This window comes from Tamandua tetradactyla, chromosome 3 (assembly GCF_023851605.1).
Source record: "Tamandua tetradactyla isolate mTamTet1 chromosome 3, mTamTet1.pri, whole genome shotgun sequence".
Classification (NCBI taxonomy): domain Eukaryota; kingdom Metazoa; phylum Chordata; class Mammalia; order Pilosa; family Myrmecophagidae; genus Tamandua; species Tamandua tetradactyla.
Window position 1 is genome coordinate 111,222,762 of NC_135329.1, and position 26,504 is coordinate 111,249,265.

General features: G+C 35.9%; 1 protein-coding gene across 1 annotated transcript in view; it reads right to left on the reverse strand.

The window, feature by feature from the left end:
• Window positions 1-26,504, reverse strand: part of LRP1B (LDL receptor related protein 1B) — a 1,945,542-nt gene that overhangs the window by 1,321,711 nt on the left and 597,327 nt on the right. The window lies entirely within an intron of this gene.

Here is a 26,504-nt window from a genome sequence, read left to right on the forward strand (position 1 = left end):
CATTTAAACTAAATTACTGTTTTACGTTTATCTGCATATTTGTCATGACAGAATTTGCATCCTTTTTTTTGGTGTACTCAGCAAATAAACTTTCCACTTGAAAACAAAAAAAAAGAGAGAATTCATTGCCTTCTTGGAATATTGAGATGAGGGAATTCCATTGGCCAAGATTGTCCAGGACATGGAAAAATAAGCTTGAGTATATTGTTTCTCCTGACAAAGCTTTTCCTACTTACTCCTCAGCTCTGTCCCCATAGAGATAAAGGGGCTGAATTGGAAGAAGACACTGGGAGATCCTAAAATTGGGGAGCTTATACATTTTTATGAAAATCTCTATTGGAATGATTGAACCAGTTTATTGTTTATTTTACATGGTATTATCCCATATTTCCCTGAATTCTGCTAAAATATTGACAACACAATGATTTGTTTTAATTTAGGTTATTCCAAGATCATAACAAAGTAGCAGTCTGGGTTTGGTGTGTGAAATTGATCTGGTAATCGAGATTCCAAATATGTAAGCTATAATTAAAATTTTTACCTTTCTCAAAAGTCTCTTCTATGGAGGTTCACAAGTCTAATAATCATATAGATCATCTTTTCATGTTTCCATTTTCTTCTGTGATCCCACACTAAACTCACAGTTTTCTACTGCACTATTTTCTATATTCATTCTTAACAACTTAAAAGTTAATAGTGAATAATGCTATAAACTTAATGCCTGGTGTTTCAATTAATTATCTCCCTTAATTTTCACAAATATCATATGAAATAGGTACTAGTTCCATCTTTTTACAAGTGAGTAAACAAAGCATTATAGAGATTAGTTTTCCCAGGTTCACATAGCTAGGAAGAAGCAGATTGGTATTGAAACCAAAAGTCATGCCCTTACACGGCAAACCATGCTATCTCCATCAACCACAGTCATTAGAGGCCCTTTTGACTACAGTCTTCCTATATTCCATCTTCATATTGAATTATGGTCAAACAAATCGGATCTCTCTCTCCAGATTATGGCTCTTGTTTTTAAGCACTTCTACATTTGTCCTTCCCATAACATCTTACCAAGCCCGTCTTCTGCTTTATGCAGCTGGCCCTATGTTCATGTGCAGTGTGGTAGGCAGGATCATGGCCTGCCAAAGGGTATAAATGCTAATCCCATGGTAAAAGAGCCTTTGCCATGTGATTAAAGTTAAGGACCTCGGGATGAGGAGATAATTCTTGGTTATCTATTATGGCCCCAATTTGATCACAAGTCCTTAAAATCAGAGAGACTTTCCCTGCTGTGGTCATAAAGAGATGTGACTGTGGAATAATGGTCTGTGAGATGTGACTTTGATGGCTTTGAGAATGGAGGAAGTGAGTCAGGAGCCAAGGAATGTAGTTGGCCTCAAGAGGCTGAAAATGGCCAGGAAACAGATTTTCCCCTGGAGCTTCCAGAAAAGAATGCAGCCCTGCTAACAGCTTGATTTTCGCCAGTGAGAACTTCTTACTTAGAGACTGTAAGACAACAAATTCGTTGGTTGTAGTGATTTGCTATGGTTAGGAATAGAAAAGGAATATCATTAGATCTCTCAATGCTGTTTCCCTTAACCTCCAGCTAGGTCCACAAGCCCAACCTCCAACCCTAGGTAAGTTCTATTCTTTGTTGGCCATGATATAATTGAGCTAGAATCTGTCAATCTTCAGAGTTCTTGACTCTATCCTATTCCCTCTCATCAAGTTTTCAGTCATTTGAAACTGAATGTACTACCCCCACAATAGTGCCACAAAAGGGCCAAGGTCTCTTTGGAGTGCTTTGCCTGTCTTATCTCAGTTGACCTTGAGCTTGCTGGCCCTATGATGTAGAAACATTATAAGCACCATTCACAGATAAGGAAACTCACACTTGGACAGTTTGAATTTGCTCATTTTCACAAAGCTAGTAAATGGTGACGAAGAATTTAAACCAGGCTGTCTAATTCATGATCCCCTCAAAAGAATCCTTTCTAACTTTTGCACTGTCACCCTCTATAGCTGTATCTTGGATTCCATCTTCCCTGTCTACTCTACTACCGTATAATTCTATCAGTTTTCGCCTCATTCAAGCATTTTTTGTTTGTAACTCTCATTTGGTCCCTTCAAGTCAAAATAATTCAGCTACCCTAAACACTGAGTACTACTATGTGTGAGGAGTTACATGTTAATTATAGACATACAACAATGATGAAGAAGGAAGGAGAGCAGATCCTTTTTCCTTAGAAGAACATTTCTCTCTCGAAAATTAGCATGGAGAGCAGCAGCACCAAATTTAATAGGCTCTGCTCAATCTCTATCTTATTCAAACCCTCTGCAGCATCTGACACTATTTAAATTGAGACTAGTTAGCAACTCCTTGACTCTTCAGCTTACCCAACACACTATTCCTTTATGATTCTCCAGCTGCTCCAGTTATTCTCTCAGTCTCTTTCACTGTTTCTTTTTCCTCCCAATACTTACATGAGACATTCCTTAAAATTGGGTTATAGATCCTCTGTCCTTTATTCAGTATATTTCATCCATGTCCAAAGTTCCAAGTACATCTTATCTTCCAATCTTCAGTCCTGACTTCTCTTTTGTTGTTTAAACCTGAATTTTCAATACTCTCTTGGATGTACCTTCATAGCACAAACCCAACATATCCAAAACTGTACTCTTTAACTCTCAGACTGGTTCTTTACCCAGTGTTTCGAGTAGAAGCAACATCTTTCAGTATGGGCCTGGTTATCTCAGAGACATTTTAAATGCATTCCTCTTCCTATACCTGCCATTGATTCCACCTCTGGAATGTCTCTCAGATCAATATCATCCTTACATCCTCACTTCACATACTTAGGATCCATCTCTTGATTTCTAGTTTTAAAAACTACTGGAGCAGCCTGCTGATTGGTCTCCCAATATGCTTTAATTTGTCCTTCCAACACTGTAAGCAAAGATAGTCTTTTTTTTTTTTTTTTTTTGTCATGGGCAGGCTCCAGGAATCTAACTCAGGTCTCCTGCAAGGCAGGTAAGAATTCTGCCACTGAGTCACCATTGCCCACCCCTTTTTTTCTTTTTTTAAAATAGTCTTTTTAAAGTCATTTGAGTAGATCTTTCTCTGATGCAATATTTTCTGATGGCTCTTATTGCCAACAGAATAATGTCCAAATTCTAACCTGTCGCTTAAGCTCCTTTATAAGCAGGTCCAAGGTATCTTTCCAGGCGTAGCTCAGCATTACCACCTTCATCAATTACCACCTTCATCAATCCACTCCCTCCCATCCCCCAGGACTACTCAGCATTTTCCAAGTACAATGGATTCTCATGACTCTTGCTTTGGTTCATGTGTTCCACCTAGCTGGTATGCTTTCTCTCCCTTCCTACCTCCCCTCCCCTCTACCTTCACGCTCATAATTTCCTCCATGTCTCCTTTTCTTTAAAGTTTTCCTTATTTCCTTTGGTCTAAATCCTTCATTCATTATTTAATTATTATAGTAACTGTGGATATAAAGATAAGTGACGGTTGCTGCCTTCGAGGGATTCATTGTAAAGTAGAGACATAGAAAAGGGATGCAAAATTGCACTGTAGTATATAATATACTTCCTAAAAGGAGTTTACATTAGGAACTGTGAGAGCTAAGGGTGGAGGGTCCCCCGACTCTGCAAGGTATTAAGACCAGCAAAGGCTTAGATGGGGAAACAAAGAAGCCTTTGTAAAGAAAATGATATTTTCTTTGTGTCTTGAGTGGACATAAAATAGCAAAAGTTACAAAGAAGTATGTCGGAGGCCTGTACTTGAAACCAAGCTATGGCATTTATTAACTATGTGGCCTTAGGCAAATGATTGTACGTCTTTTATCTCAATTTCCTCATCTATAAATGAGAGTTAGTAAATGTGCTTTCAACAACTGTAACAAATGCACTACACTGTTGCAAGGTGTTAATGGCATTTGGAAATTCTGTATTTTATGCATGATTTTTGTGTAACCCACAACTTCACTAATGAAAAAGAGAATTAATAATGTGTATTTTTTGAGTTTTTATGAGATTTCAAGAGATATTGCTTTGAAAGCATCCATATTAGTGCTTAAAACTGTTGGCTATCATTACTGTTACAGCCTTTATTATCCTTATCATTTTATTCCTTTGACTATAAGATGGCAGAGAATTATACAGGTGGGTAAAATGGGGTGGGGGGTATGTTTAAGCAGTATGTACAAAGACACAGGTATGATGGTGAATTAGATGTGTATTAGATAAGGTCATGGTATGGAGCCATTTATCTTGTTTCTGAAATGCTTACTTGCTTGCTAGTTACTCAAAAGATATGCTGACCTTTGAGTTTTTTTGCCTTTCATTCATTGTTAGTGTACTGCTGAGGTAACAAAATCCAGTGAAAACTTTCAGTTCAGTAATTCCAATAAAGATCTTTAACCTTGGGTAGGATTTCTTTGGTACATGACCCCAAATTTGTTTTACCTGATTGTTAATCCATACCCATACAATGTGCTGACTTTGCAGATCATTTTGTTTCACTCCCAGCAGGGGTACATCTCAGAATACTGCTTGATGATGGGACTCATGGTATTATTGAATAAGGCAGTCTGTATGTATGTGGATGCTTATGGCAACGAAGAGCTAATGTTTTCTGTTTGTATGTCCAAAGAGCTTAGAAATTTCTACGCAGTCTTAAAAATGATGCAATATTATTTCTTAAAAGATAAAGTGCTCAATGCTCTTTTAATCATTGCTTGGTTAAAAAAAAATGATAGCATACATAGTCAATTCATGTACTTTCTCAACTCGTATACTTGAGAAGGATGTAGTAGCACTAATTCAGCTGAAAAAAAATGTGTTATATAAAATCAGTAGCTTTATTTAGATTAATAAACATAGTAAGGTGGTTAAGAGGACAAGCTTTGAAGTCAGATGACAGGTTCAAATCCTGACTGTAACTTGGTAGATATAAGGCCTTGGGCAACAGGCCTTCGTACCCAAAACCACAAAACAGAATAATAATCTCACTGTGCTGGTTTGAAATGGTTATGAGTACCTCAGGAGTGCCTTTTCCTCCTCATTCTGTGTCATTGTAGGGTGGAGCATTTCAATTAGTTTGGTTCCATGGAGACATGACACACCCAACTGTGGGTGTGATCTTTTGATAAGCTGGAGATGTGATTCTGCCTATTCAAGGTGGGTCTTGATTAGTTTAATGGTGTCCTTTACAAGGGGAAACATTTTGGGGAAAGCTTAGATGCAGATATTTGGAGATGCTTGTAGACAGACAGAAGTTCAGAGAGGAGGCCACTAGAACCAGGAACGAAAAGCAACAAAACCTGGGAGCAAAGGGCCAGAAGACATGGCCATGTGCCTTCCCATGAGATACTAACAAGCCAGATGCAGTGTTTCGCCCAAGAGAAGCTAAGTAAGTAGCTCAGACACCAGCCACGTGCCTTCCCAGCTGACAGAGAAATCCCAGACGCCATTTGGCCTTCCTTCAGAGTCAAAGCATCTTTCTCTGGATGCCTTAGTATGGACATTTTTAAGGCCTAAGAACTGCAGATTTATAACTTAATACATTCCCTTTATAAAAGCCATTCCATTTCTGGTATATTGCATTTGGCAGCTTTAGCAAACTAAAACAGTAGCTTTCATGGGGTTGTTGTGAGGATAAAATGAGACATTACATATAAAAAAAAAACCCTTAGAACAGTATCTGGCACAGATTAAGACTTTAATATTATCTAATACAATAACTGAGGCAAGATGTAAAGTATTCAGTGTTAAGTACATTATCTGTATATATTTCACAAAGGAAATGCTTATAATTTTTTAAATTACTTTGGAAAAATTCCCAAGGAAATAATTTTTGTTTGGCCTAGAATGACTGGTATCATCAGATACCAATTCCCAGGCATCTGAGCAGAATTTGACTGTATAGATTTAAGTATATTTCCAACCTTTTAATTCTGCAACTCGCCTCCTCTTTGATATGGATATTCTATTAGAATTTCAGAATGTGGTAGAGAACTAGCTGCAATGTACTCCTTAAAAGTAGAACTCCTTACTTCCTACTACCACTTTCATTTTCTCAATTTTTAACCTAATGATTCCGTGGGGAAAATGCAGAAAAAAAAGATTTTGGGCATTATTCAAGCTATTATTCAAATTAAGGCTTTCTAGGTAAGGGAAATTAATACAACTACATTGATTCCCGCCAGTGGCTGTTTTTCTCTCAACCAACGAAATAGTTTTATTTTATTTTACCGGTAAGAAAATGAAAAAAAAAAAAATTTTAATGTGAAGAGCTTGAAAGTTTTACAAGATGGACTTAATTTACATATGCATTTACAAGTTCATTTTCCATGTTTAATTTATGGACATTTCTTCTCTGCGCCAGACTTGGAAATGTATCCTTCTCTTTCTTCTTTCAGTTATATATTCAAAATTAGCAGAACAGTCTTGCTGACATTCTCTTTTTTTTCTATAGTAATTCAATTCCCTTGGTTTCCTTTATTTTATAGGAAGCTTTAGTAGTTATTTTTTGAAAAGTTCAAAGCAGACCAGCAATATCATCTGTACTTGAATCAAAAGCACTTCTTTCCTATCATATTTAAATTGCACTTAAAATGTTCAAATTTGAGATAGAACCCACACACGACAATCCTAATATATACATTTTTTTGTCATTGACTTCTTTATTAGCAGTTTTAATTAATTAGTTTCAGCTTACTGACATTTCATAATTTCCAATAAAGATATATTAATTTTATAATAATAAAAAAGCAAAAAGAAAGTGAATTTTTAAGAAGTGTACTTTTCAACTTTCCTGAAAATACATTTGAAACTGAATCTTCCTCATTTGATCTGCTGGAATATTTTATTTGTAGACTTAAATATTTTATTTATAGACTTTTTCATCTTTTTCATATTGCAATATGTAAAAATATCACCATTTGCAAATACATTTTAGAAAAAGTGTCAGATATAAATTTTATCTTGGAATTCCCACTATACCATATAGAGAGTGGCCCTGAAGAAGTACTGTGATGTATAGGACTGTACAACACAAACAGGGAAGCCTAATGGGCTATAATTAAAAGTACAATAAATGGGCGGGCCGCGGTGGCTCAGCGGGCAAAGTGCTTGCCTGCTATGCCGGAGGACCTCGGTTCGATTCCCGGCCCCAGCCCATGTAACAAAAACGGAGAAACAAAATACAATAAAACAAGAAAATGTTTAAAAGATGTTTCCCTTTCTTCCTCCCTTCCTTCCTTCTATCCTTCCTTCCTTCTCTCTGTCTTTCCTTTAAAAAAAAAAAAAAAAAAAAAAAAAAGTACAATAATAATAATATCCTTTCATCGATTGCAGTAAATGCACCACGCTCATGCAAAGTGTTAGTAATAGGAGGTATATGGGAACTTTGTATTTTATGCATGATTTTTCTGCAAATCTATAACTTCTCTAATAAAAAAAAAAAGAAGAAGAACAAAAAACCCCACTACGGTGGAAAGTAAAAGAGTGAAATCTGGAATTAAAATTAATGGCTCGGTATTATCCAAATACTTCAAATTATCCTTCAAAAGAGGTATTATCTTTTGATTATTCCTTCAGTTTCTCCACTAAATTTCACCTTTTTTTAACTAGACACCCAGCTAACTAAATTTCATCTTTTAAAACTAGACGTCCAGCTGTCCCTTTTTTGTTTTTTTCTAGATTGTTCTCCAATCTCTTCTCTAAGATTCTTCATATTTAATACAAAACATGGTCACTTTAATATTTGTTTATATCACCAAAATAAGTGCCAATTTACATCCTTTAATGGCATTTTCCTGCGTCCGATTCATTCTTTAAAATGCCAGAAAAATCCCTGTAAAGTTCTTTGAAAGTATAATCTATTGTATGCCATACTATATTAATTTACCCTTTGGAATATAATTTCTCTGGAGGAAACCATTAATCATCTATATATAGTCTGAGTAGATATTACAGAAATATATTTTCTATTAATATGAAATACACATAAGCTGAATAACTAGATTTTACCAAGAAGCATAGTGAAAAATATTTCTTATATTATTTGAAAGTTTCTGTTAGACATGTTTGGTTTGCAAACTTAGCAATTATGTGCAAAATTTGCACAAATATTACAAAGATCATATTTATCTCTTGCTGATAAAGTTGTACTTGGATACTGTTGCTAATCATGAATTGTTGAAATTAAATAAAAACAAATGTGTATTCAACACATATTGAGAGAGGTCATTTGTTTCTGTTTTCTTAAAGTATGGCTTCTAATAGGTCCAGGCCAATCCATGGTCAATAGATATTGCAAACACTACTTATGCATAACTTCTATTTCTACAAATTCTTAGGCTATGAATGATATTTAATGTACTAGATTTAGTTCCCCAGTTTCCATTACAGAAACGGAATAAAACACCATTTATATAAAATATCTCACTCAACTAAAGTAAGTGATTTTACTGACTTCATTAATACATTTTGACACAAGCCCCTGAACAATCAGCAAAATGAAAAATGTACTAGTTAAAATTACATGGTTTTTAGCAAAATGAAGGGAAACAAAAGAGTTTTATTACTTCCCCTGGAATATTTTCAAATCTAAACTATACCATACTAAGCATTATCAAATGTGTGGAAAGAGGTTCTTTGGGTTAAAGCATTCCCCTATACCCCACACTGACTCCCAAAGTTTGCCCTTACTATAAATACTTAAGTGAAAAAGACAATCCCACAGGAAAACATTATTTCATCTGCAGCTTGATGAATCCTAATGCGCTCAATTAATGAGAATGACAAATATTCCATGATCTTCTAGGGCCAAATTATTGTTCAGGGAAACTCTGCTTTTTGAATATGGAACTTGTGAACTTAGAAATAATTAACAAATATTTAACATTAAGAGCCCTCTGGTTCTCAAATAGTTCAGTACTTGACTTTTAGCACCAACTGGGCATCCAAAGTGTTGTATAATAATTATGAGCCTAATGGCAGTGTGAAATTTAATACAAAATTCTAAGTATTTCTTTTTTTAACATAAACATCAGTAATTCATGAGAAACCCATTATGGCAGGATAATCATGTTCCTATCATTTGTTTCTTTCCAAAAAATACAATATCACTGCCATCAAGGAAACTACTCAGGCCAGAGTTCAAGGATCATGTTTCCCCCACTTCCAAATTGTATTTAAGACCTACATTTTTGGAGTTTATCTCTAGTGGAAATGACAATTCCCTCCTTCCCAAGTACTTATATTTTTGGACCCCAAAAGTCCAGCACTCTAACATCTCTTAGTAACATAATCATACGATCTCACATGGTGAGTTTTGAAATGAAACATTTTTATTAGTCTGTTATACTTTTGTCAACACATTTAAAGCACTTCATAGACTCCAAATTAAATCATACATAATAGTATAATCATAGTAGAACTGACCATCAGAAGACTTAAATGCTATCTACTTGGACTATCAGCTGTGCAAGCTTCTTCCATAAGTTATCAAATATCTGGTCATGCTAGCATTTCTAGTGATAGAGGACCCAGAAACCCTTATGTTGTTTACAGCAAATATATAACAATTTTCACGTGATTTTTATTTGAAGCAATTTAGACATTCCTTTTGTACTATGCACACACAATCTTCTTGTGAAAATCATGCAGTTACCTAGCATGAAAAAAGAGCATGTGTGAGATTACGGGGAAAATGAGCTCTTGGATACCTAATGTGTGTTGAACCAATTAAAAGAAAAAAAAAAAGTCTGTTAGGGGACAGCAGGCACAATATTAGGAGAAGGTGAGAAGGCTCCTGCTTCTTTGATAACATACTTTGAAAAGAACACTGATATATTAGAACAGATGAGAATACATGTACGATGAAGGAATTCAGAAACAAGGTCACATAAGAAGCACTGGAAAAAAACCAGAGTAAGAGAATTATGTATAAGCAGCCACTTGGAGAGGTGGTGGGGTTAGAGGCAGAAGTGGCAATTCACCTGGGAAGTGACCGTTTATCTTGTCTAATGCCAGTTCATACACTTTTTAGGATGAGGGCTACCTTCTGATTCAATGTGCTGCCATAACTGATAAGGCCCACCCTGAGTCTGGAAGAGGAATGAAGAAGATGGAGCTTTCTAAGGTCCATTTCTATTTTAAGAAATACAAAATTATTGCACAAAAGCAAAGCCTTATTAATAAAACCCTGCCTAGCCCATATGAAAATGAAGTGTTAAGAGATACGAGCACCCAAGGGAAGAGGAACGGGGGAGAAGAGTACTAAAGAGAGTAAGTGCCCAGGGTTTCTCCATTAGCTCTCTTTCAAGTCTACAAGTAGGCTCACCTACATGTGCGTATCTGACAAATTATCCTCAACATCCTTTCAGCCACCTGAATGGAACAGCACAGTAGAGGGGCCATTCATTTTGCGATTTTAACATGCCCTTGCCGTGTTCATTTTGGCATAGATTATTATGCTTACTTACATTAAAGAGCTACCTCTTAAGACAAGCTCTTTTGAAAAACTGGCTAGGGTTTCAAAAGCCAAGTTTCTGAAAGCAAAGTGGTCCTATTCTGAATTAACAAATCTCCATATGTGAAACGGGGTGAAAGATGAGAGAATAAGCCTGACGAAGGAGAAATTTAGATATACAACAAACATGAGTGGACCCCATTATTTTGCTATGAGCCATATTTCCCTTAAGGGAAGAAGAAATTATAATGGTAAGAATGAAATTTACACTGAGCCATGTTAAAGAGAAATCGCATTGAAGGCTTAGACAGAATATTCTGTTTATACAGTACAAGGCAGCCCAGAAGTCAGGGAAAGCTGTAAAATCCAGAAGGCTCTCACATAACAGGGGAATAACCCACTTAAGGATATCTCTGTCTTAATGACTCACAGATAAATTACAGCTAACAAGGCCAAACCAAATTCATTTTCTTCCCTTTCAGACCTGTGTCAGCTATCAAACTGATTTTTGTTTTCCTCAAAATTCAACTGGCACTCATTGCCACCTTAGTCAACTAATATTTCCTGAGCATCTATGAAGTGACAGCAACTGCGTTTACGTTAGAGATTCAGCGGTGAATAAGACATACACCACCCAAGCATTTTTGGAGTTTGCAATTTAATTCATGATCTACAATTCTTCTGCTCCTTTTATTGAAACCATCTCCCCCACCCCACCCCCCACCCCCAGCCCACTAAACAATCTCCATTCCTCCAAGGGCTTCCAAACCTAAGCCATCTTCTATAATGCTGGAGGAAATAACTCTGGGAAAAAATAAACAAAACAAACAAACAAAAAACACAAAATGATTGCACCACTTTCCTGCTTGAAATTGTCAGGGCTTCTCTGGGATAAAACCCAAACTTTTCATAGTGTTGTTTAAGATTATTTAAAACCTGGTGCCTACCTAAGTTTCTGGTCTTATTCCTTCCTCAAAAAACTTCAGAATCACAGAACTCCTTATCATAATAGTAATGTATCTTCTTTTACATTTTTTCTTCATTTTTTTTCTCCTTGTATTTCCTCTTTGCTTTCTTACTTGAGTAAAATTCCACTCACCCTGTAAGTCCCAGCTCAAATGCCCCATCTCCTGGGGACCTTCTCCAATACCCTGAGAGGAAACTATCACTGACCTACGAGTTCCCATGGAGAAAAGTATGGGTCTCAATACTTGACGTATAAGTACAATCTCAAGTATCTTTTTCTTCTAGGAAGACTTTTATTATCTCTGAAACTGAAGGTGATCAACCTAAAATACACTGGACCAAAATATACCAACAGAGGGCTATACATTTAAAACACTGCATTGTAATTATTTATTTACATTTCTCTAGCTTTGCCCCAGTCCATTGAGCTACTCGAAGGCAGGGCTCACAGCCCACTTGCAGTCCTTACACAGTGCCTGGTATAGAGTAGGCACTCAATGTGTTTAAGGAGGAAGGAAGGAATTGGTCTTTCTCATTGGAATCCAAACCATATTCCATTCATCAGAGTATATTCCTTTCTCCAGTACCCAGAATTATGCCTGGCAATTAGTAGGGTACTTAATATTTGTTGCATGACAAAAGTCATGAACAGGACAGATTAAAATTAATTTTTTCACAAAGGTATCAAATACTGATATAGAATGATATCCAATATATATTAAGTATGACAAGAAAGTTGCAGGTCTCATTTCTACTGGATCTATATTCTGTATGCTATAAATATATATCTATATACATATATATACATACACACAGTATATACTCTCTGTGTATATATATACAGAGAGAGAGAGAGAGTAGATGCATCGAAGATTCTGGAATGAATAAGAAACTGTTAACAACATTTTTCTTGAAGAACAGAATGTAGGATTGGGAGTGAGCTTTTATTATTACTTTGTATTCTTCATTTATGAAAGGAAAGATACACTTAGAGGAAGACAATGTAGAAAACAGCAGGAACACTGAAAGGTAAGGGGGTCTCAAATGCCTTAATTGCATATTTTTAGTTTTTCTAAATAATGTCATATTTCCTATAACCTACAATCTTTCTAAGCAGAAAACATGCGTAATTTTTTAAATTACCTAATTAGATTTCATTTAGGTAAAAGAAAATGACTGCATTGAATAAATATAATTAGTGGTCTTGAGTAGTACTAATAAAGTATGGCCCAAAGCAGACCTGAAGCACCTGGATGACTGTTGGAAATGTAAATTCTTGGGCCTCAATCTCCTACCAGAAACTATGGGAGGGTCCCAGGAACCCCTAGTGTAATAAGGCCTTCAGGTGATTCTAATGCAAATGTAAGTCTAAGGAGCACTGCTCTTAGAGCTTTACTCTAGAGAACTTTGCAACCTAATAGCACCATCTGTTGGTAGATTGTCCCACAACCAAGACACAAAGTCCCACAGGAAAATAGTCCCAGATGTTCAATATCTATGAGGTATCACACACTATAATAAGAAGTGGGAATGGACAGAATGCCTGATGGAAAGATACATACATACATACATACATACATACATGCATACATACATAAACACATCTTTCTCTCCTAGAAAGCTTATGGTCTAGTAGAGGAGACATGCGTAGACAAATAAACAGATATCACCACAATAAAGAAGTACAAACAGCGTGTGAGCGGGGCATAATGGCTGTAGCAATCAACCAGGTCTTGCAGAGCAAGTCAGGAAGAACTCAGAAGTAGAGGCGACATTTAATCCTAATATTGTCCAATAATTTAGCCACCATTATATGGGGGGCAGGTGGGACAATATTTACTGAGCACTTACTATGTGACCCAGCAACATCTCTGGGGCATTCTTTCTGGACCCAAAGATACAAGATAATCAATCCAGGCCAAAGGAGAGTGGCAAGCACATACTACGCATTCAATTGATCAAGTTGAATAGATGAAACAACATCAACATACCACATTTTTAGTTAATTTCTTCATAGGAAGATTTTTAAATATCATCCGGCCTAGAAATTTCTCCAATTAAAAGGGACAAACATGCCATAATCTGAATTGCTTGTGTGCTTTAAAAAAACTACCTTCACTTTTTGCAAAACTTCATTTGCTCTTAAAATCCCTGATTAAAACCTCCCAAACTGCTTTACAGTAAGCAACATTTACGAAGTTCCTGCCAGGTATAGAAAATTATACTCTCTCTATATTCCATATATTTGTATAGACTATAACAGCGCTTGAGAAAGGACTTTGACATTATAAGTCACAGACACTTTCCAAAGTACTTTTCTATACCAGGATGCTAACATGAATAAGAGAGTAAGCAATCCAATTTTTATTTTTCATGATTATTTCTGCAGGGTTTTTGTTAAGGAAGGCCATTCTGCTTCCGGTCGGTTTGCAGCCACTGAACACATTCTGGATCTTTATGGTCTAATCCACATCTCTATCTAAACTAATGTTTATCATAATAATCATTATTGGTGATGACCAGTGGGCCTGCATAATCTCAATGTTTTCATGTTACCCATTAATATTAATTCCTGTGGTTCACTTGGGACTACCACAAATAGGTTTATGTGTTTGCTGCCAGGATTATATTAGGTAAAAATGAAGACAATTAGCTGTACTTCCTTGTAAGAGTGTACAAGCATTAAGGCTCTGACAGTGAGCTACTGCCAGAAGCTACCCAAGAAGCAGCACAGAACAAATTCAGAGTAATGCCCGTTTGGCAAGTATCTTTTGGGAAATCACTCATTTTGCAGGCAGAATTTGCAAACAGTGCAGTTACTGTTAGTGAAATTTAATCACTGTAAATGTCCTGATTGTTGGGATTTAAAGAATAGGGAAGCCCTCCAAAAGAGGTACCCTCTCCATCTGCAAGATGCTGAATGAATCTTCATTGAGACTGAGTCCCGTCTCCACACATCCTAGACATTATCTGAATGATTTCTTTGGGGGTATTTATTAACAGCTGTGTGAAAAAACCTACTAGAAAGTCCTTCTAAATAGATGGCAAAAGACCATTATATTTGGTAAACAACTATTAAATTCCAATTTTAATGCCAATAAAGTTGGTTTTGGTTAAGAACATGAAATTTTTGTTCAGCTCTGTACTTAATTTGACCGTATATGCACAGGTTTATTTGTGCCCCACAAGACTGCTCTAAATATTAAACAGACATAGATCAGCACTCACTGGTATTTCCTTTTTATGGATGAAGAATATAAGGCTGAGAGTAATTAAATAATTCACTCCCAGTTTCCTAGCAAGTAAGCCAGGTATTCTAGGCTACAGCCTACTCTGTCTGATTCCTAAACTCACATTGCCTCTCTGTCCCCTACACCCACCACTCTGTGCCAAAAGCCCACATTCTATACTCAAAAGAAGGACATAATCTTTTAAAAATAAGATTGAAAAGAAATGCAATCACTGCAGACTGGAGAAAAGATGGTATGGCCAATCACTCAAGTCTCCAGTCCTCTTTCTTCCATATTTCAGAAACCAGGCTACTTGCTTACCACTTATTATTTTTTAATTATCAATAATTCTAAAAATGGTATAAATAGCACATGCTCATTGAAAATATCCAAACAACCAAGAACTATATAGAACAAAATAAGAAAATGTCACTCCTTACTCTTTTTACTACCCCTGCTAGATTGGAGTGTATAGTTTAAGATGTTTTCTATTCATATAATAAAAATTAATAGTTTAAGTGGAAGTGTTCTGTATCTACTGTTTTATTCATTACTATCACTCCTTCCTCTATTTTGTTATATTCTTCTTCCAAGAGGACTGGATATAAATAATATGTCTATTCTCAGCTACTTCATTTTTTGCTGATGTTGTTCATAAAAACAAAGACAATACCAAAAATTTGACAGCAAATCCTCTGGTAAAAAGGAATATGTGGAGAAAATCTCATACACTCGATGATTTCTGTACAGTAGTGTTCTAGTTTGCTAGCTGTCAGAATGCAATATACCAGAAATGGAATGGCTTTTAAAAAGGGGGAATTAAATAAGTTGCAAGTTTACAGTTCAAAGGCCGAGAAAATGTCCCAATTAAAACAAGTCTATAGAAATGTCCAATCAAAGGCATCTAGGGAAAGATACCTTGGTTCAAGAAGGCCGATGAAGTTCAGGGTTTCTTTCTCAAGTGAGATGGCACATGGCGAACACAGTCAGGGCTTCTCTCTCAGCTGGAAGGGCACATGGCTAATACGGTATCATCTGCTAGCTTTCTCTCCTGGCTTCCTATTTCATGAAGCTCCCTGGGAGGCGTTTTCCTTCTTCATCTCCAAAGGTTGCTGGCTCGTAGACTCTCTGCATCTCATGGCTTCATCGTCTGCTCTCTCTGAATCTCTCATTCTCCAAAATGTTTCCTCTTTTATAGGATTTCAGAAACTAATCAAGACCCACTCAGATGGGTGGAGACATGTAATCCCCTAATCCAGTTTAACAACTGTTCTTAACTAAATCTCATCAACCAGGAAGATGATCTCATTACAGTTTCAAACATACAGTATTGAATAGAGATTTTTCTACCTTTAAGAAACGGGATTTATATCAAAACATGGCTTTTCTTAGGGGGCATATATCCTTTCAGACCAGCACAAGTAGAGACCTTATTCTGTTCCCAAAAATGCCTGAATTGGCTGAAAACAAAACAAAACATTGCCACAATGCCATTTAGAAGAACATGATAACACATTGGAAGAATTAAGGAGAGTATGTAAAGAAGTAAAAATAATATCTGGGCTAACAGTCCATGTTTTACAGAGATAATGCACTTAAGAAAATAAACCAACATAGATTTTCAGTATTGCATGGATCACTATAGCATCATACTGGGAACAGCCTGGGTGGTAGAAATGCAAGGATTTGTTTTTAAGTGCTTATGGGAGAAGATTGCAGATAAGCACTATATTTCCTGGTTGTCTTGGAAGCTAGCTGTGGCCACATGACTAATTTCTCATGAATGGAATGTGAGTGAATGTGATGCATACTTCTACAGCAGTTGCTTAAAAGAAAATCCCCATTTGCACTTCCCCTCCCATTTACCCATGGGCTGGAATGCAGTTGTACACAGCTGTTCCAAATGCCCTATGAAATGATGAGCCACAAGGGAGAAGGGACCTTGCGGAACAAATCTATCTAACCCCTGCATATAGCCTGGCAACCTCTGGTTTTACATGGAAGAGAAATAAACGTTTGCTTTATATGAGCCATTGAATTTTCTGCACCTTTTCATTACCATGTCATTGCCTTTACCATAAGTAATATATAAATGAGAAATTACCATAACCAAAATGTAACAACAGGTCCATGGGCAGTGAGGAAACAGATGACATGTATTTCGTTTTGGTTGCACCTATGGCAACACAGTTCTTTCTGACCAGATTGCTGAGAGAAGCTAGCTCCCTTTTGTAGCTTTTAGGCAAGATTCTATAAGAGATAAAGCCAGGCAAGAATTTGGAATTAAATTGGTTTGCAATCAGATGAGGGAGAGAATGCAGCTGCTCTAAAGAATGTTCTCTGTTGGTACACCTGCAACTTAAGTTAACCAGGAAACTGGAAATTTGAAGCTTTGTAGACTGGCAAAGATAACATCATAGGAAGCCTCTCTCAAGAATTGTTTATTAATGTTCTCAACTAAAAAATGGGAAGCAGCTTGGGGACCAAGTTCAGGTTAATGATGTTGTCTTCCCACTAGAGCCTAAGAAAGCTGCCATCACTCTGAGGACGAGAGGGCTAGAGAAGGAATAAGCTTAGTGGAGAAACCAGTGGGGAAATAATAGTCTTCTTTTACTGTTTCTCAGAAGTCATTAATCCTTTGATGCTCATCGATACTCCTCACTGCCCTGAGTCCATTCACTCCTCATCACCCTGAGTCCATTGCCTTTTGGAATTCAAGTGGCTGCTTTTTCTTTCTAATCAGACCTCTGCTATAAAAGGGAAGCAATTAATGTGAGCTACTAGATTAACAAATAGATACCTCATCCTAGCAGGGTAATTTGTTTGCTAAAAATGTATGTTGCGGTGACTTCAGTAAAGGTAACTTGAGGAAATTTTCATGATAGCATTCAACAGACCCTGCCATTAAAAAATGAGGTAGATACATTTTTTCCCCTCAGAATGCTTAAAGAATTCAGCCACAAATTGCCTAAATAATTCCTAACTGATGTGCTATAACCATAGAAAATGGAATAACCTTCAGTATCTTCTTTCTGCACATAAGACAGGATTAAGCCCATCTCTTCAACAATACAACAAACTTCATAAAAAAATTGCAAGTTAAGACTTAGCTAGCCCTATACAAATACTTTAATTTGCTGTTTAAATTTACCTTGAACTTTAAAATTCAACATACTTTGTTCTACTATATTGTGGCTACAATGGTCAAAAATAAGGTATGGATATAATGATAATTTAAGTTAGAAGTAACTCAGCTAATGCCAACCTTAACCTTAGACTAAATTGATGCATTAATAGATTCTGGCAATCTCTATTCAATATCTTCAATACTTAAGTAGGTCAACAATCTGAAAAATCGGAAATCATCTTCAGCATAAGATCACATTATCAAAGTCGATATGTCTCTCATAATTCTTATATTTTTAACAAAGCTCTATGAATCAATTCAAGGTCACAGGGGATTAAATATCCAGAACTGATAAATAGATTTAATTCATTTTCTTGCAAGGCTACAGTCTTGAATGTTTTGGTCACTATAATAGTCTTCATGTTAGCCTGGAATTGTTAATATTATTTATCATTGATTTTAGGAAACATGAGAGATCAAGAGAATTGCTAATTTTGTTAAATTTAAAAATATGAATTGTCTTAGACTATTTTGATACATATCATTTAGGTATTAATTGGCAAATTCCTTTTAAATTGTGATTTTAAAATGTTATTCTCCTTCAGTATCATGTTTCTGCCACTTTTCAAATTTAAAGACTTTTACTTCTTTCAAAATGGCAATTTTTTCCCCAGAAAGCTGTTAAATGACTCCCGAACACAAACATTAGTTCTACCAATAATCTATGATTGATTTCCATCGTCAGTGCATCAAACAATAACCTTGCTATTTAACATGGCAGTGAATAAGAATTCTGAACACATGCTCATTATCAGAGTTGAGAGAACATGTCTGAGCCAAATGAAAGTGATGTTGTAAAATGAGGTGTTACTTTACGTCAGGTTAGAATGTGCCTGTTCTTTATAATGGGTCCCACTAGAAATTATGTCACTTTGTCAAATTAGATATATCACGATTTTTAAATATGTTTTCTTCACAGTCAGAAGTCAACATTGAATGCAATTATGTTAAAACACTGAATGAAGCTGCATGTGAGGTATAGGTTTTTTGTTTTTGTTTTTTTTGTTTTTTTTTCTTTCTATTATTGTTTTAATTCTTATTCTGTTGTCTTTTTATTTCTTTTTCTAAATCGATGCAAATGTACTAAGAAATGATGAATATGCAACTATGTGATGTTATTAAGAATTACTGATTGTACATGTAGATTGGAATGATTTCTAATTGTTTTGTTAATTCTTTTTTTAATTAATAAAAAAAAAAGAAGTCAACATTGATTTAGATAGCAGAAACTTCTTGTAATTTTAAGAAATGGATTCCCTTGGTATCATAATATAAACCTGTTTTAAATAGAAAATAGTATTACCGCTGTCAGCACAATGCATTGGACATTGCAAGTATATAATAGATGATGGTTCCTAACAAACATGAGGATGAAAAGGTAAGTGGAAATTGAAATGCAATTGTTCTAAACTACATTCCAAGACATTCCAAGACATTCCTTTGAAGACCACATTTTTATATCTACTTATACAATATTGTACAATATTAATTATTTTATTCTTGTGGAATTTAGGACATAATAAAATGTGGAAAGCTCAAGGTGGAAAAAAAAAAGGTAATTTAATCAATTTCTTTAGTTTACAACTAAGAAAACAAAAGCCTGAAGAATTTAAATAAATTTGCCATGATCAAAACTCTAAAGCATAACCATAACTTTAGACTCGCAGGCTAAGCTCTCCCTGCTACACCATACTTCCTTCTCAACTGCTTTGGGCCTCAGGGTTAGTCCTTTGACATGTGAGACATGCAAAAAGACAAAAGGGTTGTTAAGAAAAATACCTGAAGCAGCACTATTTATACCGTGCACAATATACTAAATTAGCTACCTAACTATTCTGCCCACTTTAAGATATTTAATGTATCTAACATTATAATGCACTTATGTCCAAGGAACGTTACCTCCATTCTCTTTTCCCCAAGGCGACCTGAATAGGAAATAAACAGAAGTGCACTGGAAGAGGGTGTGATACTTTTAAAAAGCAATCTCATCTCTGCATTAGTACTTAAATAGCTAAACTGCTGGATTGCTTTCCCAATTTATTAGACTTGTGGGTTTTCTACAACACTCATGTAGAGCATATATTCTATAGACATTGTGTTGTATTCAACTCGTCCTAAGGGAATTTATGTAATAATTCAACTGATCCTTTTTCTGGCTCCCTTAGCTAGCTTGGATCAATGGATTACAGGGATCTTAGGCCTAAGGCTAGAAGAAAGTCTGTTTATGTTTCAGCATACTGAAGATGCATTATTCTTCAAAGAAGGGAGCAAAGGAGGATTTGAGGGGCTGATGCAATTGAGGCAGTTAGAAAGGGAAGGAAGGAAGAGGAAGTGATCCTAAAACCCACAACAAAATTTGCTTTTGGAGCACACACACCTAGACACCCCTCCCCACACCCAGCCGGCACGCACCTAGAGCTCACTCAGGTCATCACCTGATAAAAAAAACAATGAAAAGTTCAGCTAATCAGTCCATATTAGCATAGCTAGAGGGGGAAGGGCCACTCTAAGTCCTTATAATGCAAGGATCCGGACCTCGGTCTGCTTCTCCTCCTTTGGAGAATGCCTGCGCTCATCTTTGTTCAAGCATGTACTTCAGCTATGCATTAAAGTTTTGAGTTGTACACACCGGCTAGTCTTTGCATTTTGTGACTGTACACACTGAGTAATCCTCAAGTCCTTTTCTGCAGTTGAGTCAAGAACCTTTACAGTGTCAGAACCGTGGCTGAGGTCTCGACTTCCTGGAGAATTCCTGGGGCTCTCCAGCATCCAGCTGAGAATTTCCAGGGCTCGCCTGCATCTGGCTCATAACTTCCAGAGTTCTCTGGCGTGAACTTATTGAACTATTTGACTGTACACACTAGTCTTTGAATTCTTTCCTGTCACTGAGTCAAGAACGCTTGTGGCATCAGCTGTTGGTCGAGGTCTTGATTTCTCAGAGAACTCCTGGGGCTGTCCGACTTCACAAGTAACATGATTTTGATAAATGATGGACATCAAAGAAACTACACATTCTTTTAAAATTACATATTGTTTAGGATTTGTTAGTAAAACGCATCAACTAGCTGAAGGCCAGAAGTGTGAGTATTAATCAAGCTGATTAATCAAACTATGAGTCAATGGGTCTAGTTTTTTCTGGTTTATAAGTAGGGTTGAACTTGATCAATGATTTTAAGCTTTTTTTAGATGAGGGAAATTATGGTTTATTTTTTAATGTTCAGCAGCTCCTAACAACATAAACCATAACAGACAGTAAATGTTAAATACAATTCTTACTGGGAGGTATCATAGCATTATTTCCTATGGCACAGATGTTATCATGTTCCTGAAATGGAACTCCATACAATATAATATCTACTAATGTGGAATTATGTTATAACAGAATTTGAGCCAATTTCCACAAATCCCAAACATTTTCTCAAACAGATTAGCATTTACAGAGAAAGGTCTATGCCTATTTTATCTCAATATGTTGGTTTATCTGTGTTCAAAAGTAATTTAAAAGTTTAAATAGCAAACTAGGACAACTTATGCCTCCAGGGAAAAAAGGCAAAGATGGTGAATCTCGGAAATTTAAACGTCTGGTCTCTGAACATCTCCATATATTACCTTTTTGCATTACCAATTTCATGTCTACATAATGGTCTGGTCATTTTCTCTTCCGAGAACACATACACTAAATTCTTTCTGAAACATTAAATGTCTTTGTTTGAACATTTCATAACTTAGTGTGAGATTGAAATCACAGATAGTCAATTTTCTTCCACTTTTACAAGTCATTCGATCTCCTTCTAATCTGTAATTAAAGTGATAATGGCTATATTTTAAAGTACAGTGACAACTCCTTTCTAATATACTCTGCCTGCATTTGTCTTATCTCGATGTGTAGGAAAAACATAAGCAAATTCTTGACAGTCTACCCAGTATAAATTTTAACTTTACAATGTTAACTTTTCTTTTACCATTTTATTATTATTTCCAAGTCACAGAGCCAATAGAAGATAATTATCTTCTATCGCATCTAAATTCATTGAACAAATGTTTATTAAGTGCCTGACTACTTTGCAACAAATATAGACACTGTATAGATGGGGAGATAAATATAAATCTAAAAATAACTGGATAATTTAATCAATAAAATATGATATGCTAACAAATAACTTTAGCATTGGGTCAAAAGTGATGTTATATAAAAGGAAAAACAAATGATTTATTTAGGAGTTGAGAATTTGATTGTAAACTGACTGAGAGGATTTAGAGTAAGATTTGTGAACATAGTGGCACATGAAATGTCAGAGACTGAGAGACATCCTTCCTTTGAGAAACCTAAGACAATATTCAAGTCACTTGGAAAAAGATTTTGGAATTGACCAAAACAGAGATTTTTTTTTTTTTTTTTTTTTGAGTTCTAATACTTGTCTGTTCTTTTTAGTAACAAATTCAGCTGTGCTGGTTTGAAAGGATGTATGTACCCTAGAAAAGCCATGTTTTAATCCTAATCCTATTTTGTAAAGGCAGTCATTTCTTCTAAACCCTATTCAGTACTGTATGCTTGAAACCATAATTAGATCATCACCCTGGAGATGTGACTCAATCAAAAGTGGTTGTTAAACTGGATTAGGTGGAGACGTGTCTCCACCCATTTGGGTGGGTCTTGATTAGTTTACTGGAATCCTATAAAAGAGAAAACATTTTGGAGAAAGAGAAAGATTCTGAGAGAGCAGAATGACGTAGCCACAGGAAGCAGAGAGTCTACCAGCCAGCAACGTTTGGAGATGAAGAAGGAAAATTCTTCCGGGGGAGTATCGTGAAATAGGAAGCCAGGAGAGAAAGCAAGCAGATGATGCTGTGTTTGCCACATGCCTTTCCAGATGAGCAAGAAACCCCGTGTTTGCCATGTGCCTTCTCACTTGAGAGAGAAACCCTGACCTTCTTCGGTGTTCTTGAACCAAGGTATCTTTTCTTGGATGCCTTAGTTTGGACATTTCTATATACTTGCTTTAATTGGGACATTTTCTCAGCCTTAGAACTGTAAATTAGCAATTTATTAAATTTCCCTTTTAAAGCCATTCTGTTTCTGGTATATTGCATTCTGGCAGCTAGCAAACTAGAACATCAGCTAAGCTAATGGACTTCCCTATTCTTTCTTCCTCAATAGGGCTCATGATTATACTTTTCAGATCAGTCACTAAACCCAATAGCTGGTTGTGCATACTTAATTGTATCCTTGGTAATCCCTACATAGCTCCATAACATGACAAGGCAAAATGGACCTTTAAGAATGGGTTGACTCTTTATGGACACCTCTAAGGGTATTCTAGGCAGAGGAAATTGTGCAATCAATGGCCACAAGGAAGGTTGCTTGGATAAGTTGGCTAGATGTGTGAGAAAACTCAGAGTTTAGGTTACAGGAAAAAATGCAGTTCAGATATTTTATTACTTCCACTTTAAAACAAGGAATCTAGATTACATCTTATAGACAAATGGGGATGGTAGATATGGAATAAAAAGCTTTATTGTGAAGCATCCTGAAAGATTAAGAAAGAGTTATATAAGCAATATCCTAATCAATTTGTAAACAATAATAATATTATAACCAGAGAGGATAAGTTTAAAAATAGTGGAAATTGAAATTGGAATTGAGAAAGAGATGTGAAAGATTGAAAACCTTGAGTGAAAATAATTAGCCATATGAAGTGGAGGGATGTTAAAAGGAGGTGTCATTATAACCTCTTTTTATGATTCTGGCTATTAGAAGACTGTTAGAATTTTTAATAAAAACAGTGCTTTTATATGATTATGCCTAAGAGTGGTTTCCAGAAAACCTCTTTTGTTGTTTAGATTGGCCCCTCTCTTTCTCTAAGCCCAACTCTGTTAGGAAAATCATTTTCCTACCCCCTACATGAGACATGACATTCAGGGATGAAAGTCTCCCTGACAATGTGGGACATGACTCCCAGTGATGAGCCTGGCCCTGGCACCATGGGATCAACAATGCCTTTTGGATCAAAAGGGGGAAAAGAAATGTAACAAAATAAGGCATCAGTAACTGAGAGAGTCCAAATAGAGTCAAGAGACTATTCTGGAGACTAATCTTGTGCAAGTTTTAGCTAGATATTGCTAATGTTTGTTTGCCAAACCCCACCCAACATCATTCCTGCCAACCTTAAAGAACATCTAAGGCTCTGAGACATTATAAGTTTCATGTATTAAGTTTACTTTCCAGAAACCCAAAACCTCCACAGAGTTATTGGACCAGATAAATCCTGAAACCCAGAGAGGCCAGCCTCTGAAGAGCATCAGCTAGTTCCATCCCACTATCCCATATTGTCAACACCCCTTCTCAATATGAAAAAAAGTTAGAATGGGCAGAGCCCGAAGATCCTTATAGATTGGGACAAGGTTTAAAGGAGAGGGAGGAATTATAACAGAGAATGATAGGATTTAACAAACAAACATGACTGCTAAATCACTCTATTGATATTTCATATAGTCTCCAGTGTTTTGGAGCAGCTTGAAGGAAAAACCTGAAATTGTGGAATGATAACCCATACCAAACTTTGAAATCTGTTCTGTAACTATTTGTTAAAATGTACTTTGAAAATTTTTGCTTTTTGGGTTGTGTGCATATGTTATATTTCATAACAAAAAATGTTAAACATACAAACAAAAAAAGTGCCTTAAGTAGAACAGGGAAGACATGTAGAGTGGGTCTGGGATTAGAATATTAATTCAGCTCTGGACGAGTTGTGATTAAACTAAAGTACTAGATATCTAGGTGAAGTTGTTCATCATTCCATTGGAAATGTTGATTTAGACCTGAAGGAAAAAGGACTTTGACTCTTGATGTGGAAATGAATAAATCACAAAATAAATCATGTAGAAAGAAATAGAAATTAGGCAGAATCATACAGGACACCTTCCTCTAAGAAAAGAGAAGGAAGGACATACAGAGAGAAGCAGAAACACTAATCAGGGAACCCAGAGGAGAATGAATAAAGTGCAACAGACATATCAATGAGGATAGTAAAAAAGGAAGGGAACTACTGATATTTTTACAAGTGATTCAAGGGGTAAGAAGTTTGAGAAAAGTAAGCATTCTATGTATGGCAGATCAAACCTAGATTTAAAGAGTGTCATACAGTAAATGGGTTATGAGAAAAATGAAATAGAAAATATATGGTGTAACCCAGGGAATAAAAGAGAAATTACATAACTAAACATGGAAGACAGAGTAACGTTTTTTTCTTTTTCTTTTCTTTTTTTTTGGTACATAAGGAACTTGGGAGTATTAATAGTTTCTAAGAAAATCTAGTTGATAGAACTTGAAAATGCTGAATATAAAGGGGATAATTGGAACATGTTTCCCAAGGCTATTATGGGAAAAATATGGGACAAAGAGTGAGGGTTAAGGAGTTAAATTTGGAAAAGGGAACTAATGTCTCCTTCCTTAAACCAGAGTAAAAGAAAAGAAAAAAAAATGAGCCAATGCAAAGAGAAAATGTTCATTGGAGAATAGGCACTTTGAATGACTTTTTTTTGTCTTGATCTCAAAAAAGCAAGAAGTTGGACTATTAGCTCAGCATGAGAGGGAAAGGATTAAGAGTTTGGTTGAGGTATAAATAGAGGGATGACTGTTAGGATCAGATTAAGGTGAGGCAATTCCTCTGCAGGACCCTTAAAACTGCTTAATGATCATGTTACTCATGTAATTTCCACTCTCATTGTCCTGTTGGTTTGGGCATGTGTGAAAGGGATAGTTAGGGTATAGTTGAAAGAAAAATGGTCACCCAAACTGGAAGCAGCTAATGCCACATGTCAGGCAGAAGGGGCATAAGAGATGATATAAACTGAAGGAAGAGACAGTTTCTATCAAATAGCATCCTTAAATGTCTCTTCAAGCAGAAAACAATGTGAATGTAGGACATCCTAGCAATTTGTACTGTAGCAAGAGGTCAAAAAAAGGATGAGTGCATTTGGATAAAGAACCGATCAAAGTGCCTTATACTCTGTAAGTAATATTTTTTAGCCTGCCAATAAATATTTCATAACAATGGTAATCATGAATGAATTAATAAATAAAATTAAGGAATATAAAGACAAAACACTCTTAATTTAAAGTTCCTTTACATTCGATAAGTTAATTGTTAGGGTATTCTGAAAAAGAGATTTTGTACTGAGCAAAGCTTGTTATCTTGAAGCAGCTATAATTGGCCCTACTGCCTAGGCTCACTCTTAGGGCCACCTAAATAATGGTTATTTACATCTGTTAATTAAGAATCCATGGAGTTCTAGAGATTCAGGCAGAGTCCATTTAGTGTAGGATACTGTGAACTGAAGCAATAGCATTGCAAGAATGGATGGGAAAATTTTTGATATTTTCTGGCTTAGTGTCCCTGGGTTGCTTATAACTATATGAGGCATTCTTCTTGTCTCAGCTTATTTACCCCACCCTAGGAGACACAATTCAAATTAAATTAGAATACATTTTCCATTACACTTTTATTTTCTGCCCTTTCATCTGAATCCTAAGGAACTTGACATTGTAAGTAGAAAGGGACAAAAAGAAGATCAATCAAGGTTTTTAAGAGCTACAGAGAAATAGTCTGCAAAACCTTTTTTCTTTATATCC